This window comes from Orcinus orca, chromosome 13 (assembly GCF_937001465.1).
Source record: "Orcinus orca chromosome 13, mOrcOrc1.1, whole genome shotgun sequence".
NCBI lineage: Eukaryota > Metazoa > Chordata > Mammalia > Artiodactyla > Delphinidae > Orcinus > Orcinus orca.
Window position 1 is genome coordinate 11,089,261 of NC_064571.1, and position 9,917 is coordinate 11,099,177.

Below are 9,917 nucleotides of genomic sequence, written 5' to 3' on the forward strand. Positions count from 1 at the left end.
GATGGGCAGTCAGGGCGCACTGCTGCGGTCAGAGCGCTTCCAGAGGGCAAGTCCTCCCCCCTCACATCTCACCTGCCCCGAATACTACTCGAGTCTTACTGAGTCCACCTCAGAAGTATTCTCCTAGAAGACTGTGATCTGGTCATCCACAAAATCCAAGAGCCCGTTGAAGTGAAAGAGGCAGGGCTGGCTTTGTAAGACCACTTGAGTCAGCTGACGCACCTCAAAAGACGAACAAGGAATTCACCCACCAATTTCAAAACCCACTCCAAGGCATCAGGGCCTGTGTTTCCCTCCCACGCCCTCTTTCATTCCTGGCAGTGGTTGTGCACCTCTACCCCAAGCTGCTCCCCCTGAGTCACCCTCTGCCACGAGCCCCTGATCAGTCTGGGTAGGTAACCAATTTGGACCAAGGAGGCGGAGCTTCCAGAGAGCCCGGGGCCCCAGGGTGTCCCGCCCCACGGTCTTCCTGATTGAGGCCTTGGGGAGCTCTGTGCTCCTGCCTGTTAGAGCCAAGGTTGAGAACATTCTTCTCTCCATCAAGGCTCCATCCAGGTCTTCCTCCAAGGCCTGCTGTACTGACTTAGCGCGACTAGTGTATCGCGTTGCCCAGCAACATGGGAATCATGACCTCCGGGAATAGAACTCCCTCCCCAGGAGCCAGACCCAGAGCTCGGTGCTTTACTTGGGGAGCAGACACAAAAGGATGGTTTCCAACTACCATAGGAAGCACCTGAGGGCCCCAGGCATAGCTAGCATCCCAGCCCACGCCGGCCTGACATCCAAGCCAGACCCTCCCACCACAGAACCTATATCGCCAGCCAGTTCTCAGCCTATAATGAATTATTTCTTTCCTTCTGAAAAACAAGAGAGAAAGACCATCAAAACCCAGGGAGCTGCCTTTTTCACTGAATCCACAGTTTCCAAAACACGGCCTCAGGGGACTCACTTTTTTTTTTTTTTTTTTGCGGTACGCGGGCCTCTCACTGCTGTGGCCTCTCCCGTTGCGGAGCACAGGCTCCGGACGCGCAAGCTCAGCGGCCATGGCTCACGGGCCCAGCCGCTCCGCGGCATGTGGGATCTTCCCGGACCAGGGCACGAACCCGTGTCCCCTGCATCGGCAGGCGGACTCTCAACCACTGCGCCACCAGGGAAGCCCCAGGGGACTCACTTTTAAAATTTAACTTAGAAGATTACTAGCGGGATAGATAGGTGGTGAAGGGCACGGGGGGAGAGAAGTGTGCTACAACGAGGTCAAAGCAACATTCCCTCCTCGCAGGGCTATTTGGTGGAAATATGTCTGACTGGCCAGCCACGTCACCAAGCACGCTGCCACCAATCGGCCGGGAGAGGGTAATCGTCCATCTCCAACGGTTTACTTTGCCGGTAGCTATTCAAGCACACTCAGAGCCCAGATGGATGCACAGGACCGTCCTTTACTTCACATCAGGCCATACGTTCCAACCCTTACAGCACCCACAGGGACGGGGGCGTTGGAAGCAGTCATTGCCCACCCCAAGCCAGGCTCCTGTGGTCACCCTCTCGTGGGCGCTGGGGGGGGGAGCTCTTCTTTTGTTCCCCGTGGCCCGTTCCCCTACTTTGGTGTGGTCGGGTGGGGAGATTGAGGCCCTCACTGTGGTCTAGCTTCAGGGTAGAGTAACCACAAGACAATCAGACTGCAAAATTAAACTCACCAGAGCAGGGTTCCTCTGTGCTTTTATGCTAAAAGAGCCTCTTTGTAGTATCGCGTCATATTTCAAAAATGTCCTCTTGTGTGTGTTGGGGTGTGGGAGGGTAGCTACATACATATAGGTCCCAGGAAGGAATGGGGAAGGGGAGAGAAGTCATCCCCATTGCATTTATCACATTCTGTGTAAATTTTCAAAATCCATTTGTGGTTAATAGGAGATGCTGCATTCTACCTGCACAGGTAAACCTAGGTAGTTATTTCAAAAATGGTAGCCCCGGGACTTCCCTGGCGGTCCAGTGGTTAAGACTCCACCCTTCCAAGGCAGGGGACGCAGGTTCGATCCCTGGTTGGGGAATTAAGATCCCACGTGGCGTGTGGCACGGCCAAAAAAAATTTTTTTTAATTAAAAAAAATTTCTTAAAATGGTAACCCCGTCTCCATCCCCACCAAGGTAATATTTTCCACTGAGTCAATAATGCAAAACAAGCCCATTTTTCCATGAGGCGAACAACACAGCAGGTTAGAAACACACCATCCGTGGATTTTGCTCCTAACAAAAGCACCTTGTAAAAAGGAGCATTTTAAATGAGACCCAGGACGCAAATACCCTTAAAAGTTGCAACACGGAGAAAGAGAAGGTGTCTGCACAAAACAGCATGTTCCACGATTCCCCTGAACCTTAGGACGGACGGCTCTCAGGCCAGAGTCTGTCATGGACTCACGGAGTAACCCCGCCCCTGCCCCGCACCTGGTCCAGCCCTTTGGGCTCTGGGCTGCAGCCCTTCCCCGCCAGGAAAGTGGATCCATGCCTCAAACGAACTCCCCTGGGAGAACCAACTTCTACCAGAGCCCCCGCCATCTGGACAGCCTCAGAAACTTAAGCTCAAGGACCGAGGGTATAGCCAGGTCCCCTCAGTTTTATTTTCCTTACAGGTGATTTTTTTTAATGTTCGGTAAATGGTTTTAGACAAAGAAGAACCACTTTCAGAGGTTCGTAGAACGGAACCCTGTTTCAACTTTGGAAATGCATAAGGAGATCGATTCTAGATCGCTATAGCCCCTATCCTCCTGCCGCCACCCCCCTAAAGATAAAAGGATGGTCTCGGTGATGAGGACCCCACAACTGAAGCCCCCATGGATTTCTCCCATCTGGAGTAATGATACTTACAAAGCAGGTTTTTCTGGTAGGACATTGAAAGGACACGGAGTCATCCTTTATCCTTATTTCCAACTTTTGGGTAACGTTTTTCAGTTTTTTCCACATAAGTTTTCTTTCTCTCATTTGTCTCCACATCTCCAGGAGGTAGATAAAGGAGGTAAGCTTTCCATTTTGGCCCTTAGGGGGAAACGAAGGCCCACAGTGATAAAAAGAAGTTATGCGCAACCTTGGTGTGAATTGCAGACAAAGCTAGATCTGGGGCAGAACGGAGGCGCCTCCAGGGGGCACCCACCCCAGAGAAGAGGGACGTGTAGAATACTGGGGAGCCTCGACCTCTGCATTGCTGCACACGGCAGCTCTGCTAAGACCTTCCATCTCCTAACTGATGGAAGATGGAAGGACTCACACCTCCTCACTCCCAGCCCGGCGCCCCTGCCCCACAAGCAAACCGCAAGATCTGGTTTGGGACCCCAGAAGGTGGTGGAGGAGGTGTCCTGGCAGAGCGCACCCCCATCTCAATTACGGCCCTGGCAGGGCCCAGCCAGGACTCACAGCTGGGTCACGTTCTTCATGTTTTTTTGTTTTTGTTTGGTTTTTTAATTGACATATAGTTGATTTACAATGTTGTGTTAGTTGCAGGTGTACAGCAAAGTGATTCAGTTATATATCTATTCTTTTTCAGATCCTTTTCCATTATAGGTTATTACAAGATATTGCATATAGTTCCCTGTGCTATACAGTATGTGCTTGTTGATTATCTATTTTATATATAATAGTGTGCATATGTCAACCCCAATGTCCCAATTTATCCCTCCTCCCCTCCTTTCGCCTTTGGTAACCATACGTTTGTTTTCTATGTTTGTGAGTCTGTTTCTGTTTTGTAAACATGTTCATTTATATCATTTTTAAAAAATTAGGTTCCACATATGAGTGATACCATATGATATGTCTTTCTCTTTCTGACTTACTTCACTTAGTATGACCATCTCTAGGTCCATCCACATTGCTACAGATGGCATTATTTCATTCTTTTTTATGGCTGAGTAATATTCCATTGTATATATGTACCACATCTTCTTTATCCATTCCTCTGTCAGTGGACACTTAGGTTGCTTCCATGTCTTGGCTGCTGTAAGCAGTGCTGCCATGAATATTGGGGTCCATGTATCTTTCCAAATTAGAGTTTTGTCTGGATATATGCCCAGGAGTAGGCTTGCTGAATCACATGGTAGTTCTATTTTTAGTTTTTTAAGCAGCCTCCATACTGTTCTCCATAGCAGTTGCTCCAGTTTACATTCCCACCAACAGTGTAGGAGAGTACATTCTTCATGTTTTTAAAGACAATTTATTAAAAGAAAACAGGAAGTGAGTGAGCAGAGGAAAATGGCTGGTCTTGAATTGACAGTAATGTTCTCTCCCCACCTTTTGAACAGTCCTCCATGAGAAATATATGCTAAAACATAGAAATACGGGGGAAAAGTGGTTTATGTCTTTTACACATATTCTGCAACATTGACATTTTGTAGCTTTGGGTTTATATAACTAGCACTTTTTATCTCCTCTATCAAAGCATCCTTTTCAAAATATTAGAAACATGGCCCTCATGCCCTCATATATATACTAAGCACATTTATTCAACCCGTTAATGAGGGAATCAACGCGATGGGAAAGCTGCTTCTCAGAGCATTTGAAGAGCAGAGATGTATAGTCAGTTGGAAAGAACATGCTGAGATAAGTTAAGTGTCTTAGTCTGTTCAGCTGCTGTAACAAAATACCATAGACTAAGTAGGTTATACACAACAAAAATTTATTTCTTCCAGTTCTGGAAGCTGGGAAGTCCAAAATGATGACACCAGCGGATACAGTGTCTGGTGAGGGCCCCATCCTGATTCATAGACAGCTGTCTTCTCACTTTGTCTCAGAAGGGGTGAGGGAGCTCTCTGGGGTCTCTTTTATAAGAGCACAAATCTTCATCTCCATGACCTAATCACCTCCTAAAGGCCTCGCATCCTAATACCCTCATCTTGGGGGTTAGGATTTCAACGTGAATTCGCGGGGGACACAAACTCGGTTCATTGCACTAAATTACATACAAAACTGGTTAATAGTCTATGGTACAATAAAACTGTAACATCAGAGTTTTATTGTAAGTTTTAGGTTTTTTCTTCAAAAAACTAAAAACAGAGCTACCATATGACCCTTCAATCCTACTCCTGGGCGTATATCCAAACAAAACTGTAATTCGAAAAGATACATCCACCCAAATGTTCATAGCAGCACTATTTACAATAGCCAAGACATGGAAGCAACCTAAGTGTCCATCGGCAGGTGAATGGATAAAGATGTGGTACATATATACAATGGAATATTACTCAGCCATAAAGATGAATGAAATAATGCCATTTGCAGCAATATGGATGGACCTAGAGATTATCATACGAAGTGAAGTAAGCCAGAAAGACAAATACCACACGATATCACTTATATGTGGAATCTAAAATAGGACACAAATGAACTTATCTACGAAACAGAAACAGACTCACAGATACAGAGAACAGACTTGCAGGTGCCAAGGAGGTAAGCGGGTCAGGGAGGGATGGGTTGGGAGTTTGGGGTTAGCAGATGCAAACTATTATATACAGAATGGATAAACAACAGGGTCCGACTGTATAGCACAGGGAACTATATTCAGTATCCTGTGATAAACCATAATGGAAAAGAAAAATGAATAAATAAATACCCTTTCTCCATTTATTCCTTCCTTTACACCCCTGAGGCCCCCCCTCTAGTCTATGTCTTTACCATACCACGTGGAGATTACCACAATAGTACGCAATGTCTTCCCAGTCCAGACCCCCCAATACCTCTAACAAATTAATTCATCCAGCAAACACTTACTGAGCAGCTTCCAAATGCCAGAACTGTTCAAAGTTCTGGTGATAATCAGAAAATAAGACAAAGTTCTTTGCTCTCACATATTTCCTTAAGAGCAGGGAGACAAACAATTCATAAGAATAATGTCAAGTAGTGATAAGTAAAACAGAAACAGGCAGGGTTAGTTAAGGAATAAAAGAATGATAGAGGGTTATTTTATTGCAAATGCTCACAAAATTTCTTAGATAACAGCTGGTTTCTTATCCTCATTACCGCAAAAGCAGATGAAATCCTTCTGTAAACTCAGGAGAACTAGAAATTTATTTTAAATACTTGGGCAAGTCCCTGGAATAGAAATGTTTCATTAAAAGTTCTCCTGTGTTTTGGTATTTTAATAAAGACCCCATGATATGAAGCTTATTTCTTGGTTATTAAAAAAAAAAAGAACGATGGAGACAGAGCTATTATTTTATAGAGAGTTCCTCCCACTCTGTGGTAAGGGACCTGAAGGGGATGAAAGAGCTAGCCATGCAGATATCAGAAGGCAAGTGTTCCAGGTAGAGAAAACAGCTGGTGCAAAGGCCCTGGGGCGGGTGTGTGCTCGCTGATTAAGGGATGTCCAGCTGTCTGGTAAAGGAGGAGAAAGTGAGCAGAGTGATCTGGGTCAGAGGTGAAGCTACAGAGGTACCACAGACCAGACCATGGAGAGCTTTGTAAGCACCTGGAATATTACGCTGAGGGGAAAGGGCAACCATTTGATGGTTTTGAGCAGAGGAGTGAAATGACCTGACTTGTTTTTAGAGGATGCTGAGGACGGCCTGCAGTGGGGAGAAGCAGGGAGTCCAGCTGGTCATCACTTGCAGTGGTCCAGATGGGGCGTGAGGGTGGCTTTGAGTGCCAGGTGGGGAGAAGTGGATGGATTCTGGATATATTTCACAGGGGGAGCCAACAGGATCACTGATGAATCAGGTGCCAGGTGTGAAAGAAAGAAGTGTCAGAGATGACTCAGAGTTTTCACCCTGAGTAGCTGGGAGAATGGAGTGCTGGGAGGGCGGCCTGGAGGAAGAGCAGGCTGGGCGGCGGGGGGGAGCAGGCAGGGAGCTCGTTAAGGGGTGTGTCAAGTTCACGATGACTGAGAGGTCCAGGTGGAGATGTGAAGCAGGCTATATGTGTCTTGAGTTCAGGGGAGACTCTGGACTAGAGGCTTACACAGGACAGCGCAGAGCGTGTAGCTGGTATTTGAGGTACTTGCATGCAGGCAGGTGCACGCGCACACAAACACACACCACATGTTGTAGTACAGTTGACCCTTGAACAACAAGGATTTGAACGGCACGGGTTCACTCATACACAGATGTTTTTCAATAAATACATGCTACAGTCCTACACAACTGGCTGAATCCAAGGAGACTGGGACCCAGACTGTAAAGTTACACGAGGCACCCCAATCCCCTTGTCATTCAAGACTCAACTGTGTATGTGTCTGATACTCAGATCGTTGACGGAACACAGATGTTTGCTGGCGGACAGATGGAAGCCGACAGCATTTAGAAGGAATCTAAAGGCAGGCTCCGCTGCCCACTTAGAGGGGGAGCAGAGAAAGCGGGGAAAGCCCTTCGAATCGACCTGGGCGCCTCTAGCATGTTTGTCTAAAACAAGGCTTCAATATTCACCTTCCAGAACCATCCAAGACACCCCGTTGTCCAAACGCTTGGCTCTCAGAGTCTGGTCATCCTCCAGTCCCCGCAAGCCCACGTCCCTCCTCCCCCGGGTAGCCTCCATCAGGGCCAGTCCCAGCCCTCCCGCACACCCCGAACACACACACACCACGCCCCACCCACACCGGTGCCTGGTTCACGCCATTTGTCTCTCTAGGAGAGGCAGCCCCTCTGTTCTGCTTGACTCATTCCTACTAAACCATCCAATACTGTCCAAGCCCCGTCCGTCCCATAAGAGCTGCTGTAACCCCTGCCCCACGGAGCCCCCCATGATATCCCCTCCCCTGGCCAGGCCTAGACCTGTGACCTTGACCACTGACCAGGCACCAGTTGTATATCATCCTGTGACAGGGGCTCTCCCTCTCTCCTAGCGAGGGTGAGGCCTGCATCTCTGTGTCCTGCTTCCATGGTGTTCAGCGCCACGTGGCGTTCAGTAGACATTCGTTCATAACGCCGATGAGAGCCGTGCGGGCAAAGGGAAGGACCACCCATCATGGCGCCCTCGGTGACCCATGCCCCTTGGTGGCCCACTGCAGTGCCCACCTGATAACCTGTGCTCAGTCCAGCGTCCTCAGGAGAGAAAAAAACTGGGGCTTTCTCTTCCCACACCATGACTTTCCACTTCGCCTGGCTGCGTCGAAGTTGGGTGAGAACAAGATGAGGTTCCCCTGGGGCCCCCTCCATCACCCCCTCAACCACCCTTCCAACCAGGAGAAGTGTCCCCTGGCCGTCCGCCTTGGATGAAAGAGCCTTCCTCCAACTGTAAATTATTTCTAAACTGTGTATCTTGTTCAATGAGTTTCAAAATTGAAAGAAAATACTTCTCCCACAATTACAGTCATTTTGTAACTAAACCCCGCAGTTTCCCAGCTCCTTCCAAACCTACTGATTTTAAAACAGAAAAATATTGTCGTTTCCCAACATGGTCTTTATAGAGTAAGCCTGGGTGTGTACAGGCGACCACTTGCCTCTTCGGGATTATCCTAGGACTACTGGATTAAAGACAAATTAGGTAATATTGTACGCTGTTCTCTTTCAGAGAGATTCTGAAAGCCGGGTTTTAAGGGAAGCAGGGGCACATCAAAGCACACACCAGGGCAGTCAGGAACCTTGAGACCAGCGGAGGTGACAAGAGAAGCTGACCCCAGGAAAGACTTGGCACCTGGAGGCTGGAGGACTGTGTGCCAGTGAGGGCCTGCCATCGGCCATGGGACCGATGGGTGTGCCTACCAGGGCCTTCCAACATTGGGACAGGACCCACATACCTTTACAAAAATGAGCTATAATCCAGAGGTTCATGGCGTGACATTTCCTGGTGTCTGGTCACTGTTCTCAGTGGAAAAATAGAGGTAATCCCCCTGCCCCCAAACAAGGGTTTAGATGGAGTGAACCCCACCTAAACTTGACCCTGGGCCTTAACCTCCACGTGTGTCCCCAGAAGATGCTTGGATTCCCACTATTGAGCCATAAATAAACCAGGGGTTCTACAGCTACCACGGTCTCAAAAATGGTGAAAAAGTGAGGCGGCACCCTGAGAATTGAGGACAGTGTGAAGAAGCCTTTTCTTCAGAGGCCAAATTTTACCTAGTGATGAATAAGTGACACTGTCTAAATGCCACAAATCACGTGACTCGAGACGCAACGGGACCACGGACATGGTACGCGCCTGCCACAAAATATACAAGTTATTGTGTAGTGGGTAGGATCTCAGTTTGGGAAGGAGAAAGTGATGCTGCACAACGATGTGAATGTACTTAATGTCACTGAACTGTACACTTAAAAACGGTTCAAATGGCAAATTTGACTTATGTATATTTTATTACAATAATGAAAATAATAAAACATTTCTAAGATTAAAAAAAAAAAAAAAAGCTAGCACAGAGCTGGCAAAGAAGAGGAGGAAATATCCACTCAAACGCCTGGATCAGGTTGGGTCAAATCTCCCTTCGACTTTTCAGTTACTTGAGCCAATAAGTTTATTTATTTATTTTGGCCGCCCCACGCCTCATGTGGGATCTTAGTTCCCCGACCAGGGATGGAACCCGCGTCCCCTGCAGTTTAGGCACAGAGTCTTAAGCACTGGACTGCCGGGGAAGTCCCATACATTTTTGTTTAAGTCTTAAAAGAAAAATTGGCCAAACTTCTAGAGAAGCAACCGTTTTGCACTTTGCAAGGTCCAGGGGCGCCGTGAGCAAGGGGCTTCCAACATACAGCAGTGACTCAGGTGCTGCGCAAACCGGGAGGCCCTCAACACACCCAAAGAGCTCTGAAAACCATGTAGGGAGTTCTAGCCCCAAGCCAAGCCCAGTGGTTCAGCCCCAGAGCTCCTTTTTTCACTGGGAGTCAGTTTTCACCAGGTGGGAGACACAGAGCCATTGACCCCAAGCAAGCACTCAGCAGAAACCTTGCTTAGCCTCAGACACTTGTCATCTCGGATTTAAACTTGACCCAGCCTGCCCCTGCCGCAGGTGAGATA

The 9,917-nt window shown here is 47.9% G+C and overlaps 1 protein-coding gene across 4 annotated transcripts in view; it reads right to left on the bottom strand.

Annotated features, from left to right (window-relative positions):
• ANAPC1 (anaphase promoting complex subunit 1) overlaps positions 1 to 9,917 on the bottom strand; it is a 167,060-nt gene that overhangs the window by 22,865 nt on the left and 134,278 nt on the right. Inside the window, exon 50 of one of the 4 annotated variants that reach the window (XR_007470731.1) lies at positions 2,859 to 3,026. The exons of the other annotated variants lie outside the window; for them this stretch is intronic. The gene's annotated coding sequence lies outside the window, so the exon portion shown is untranslated. The remainder of the gene's footprint in view (positions 1 to 2,858; positions 3,027 to 9,917) is intronic. 4 annotated transcript variants of the gene reach the window in all.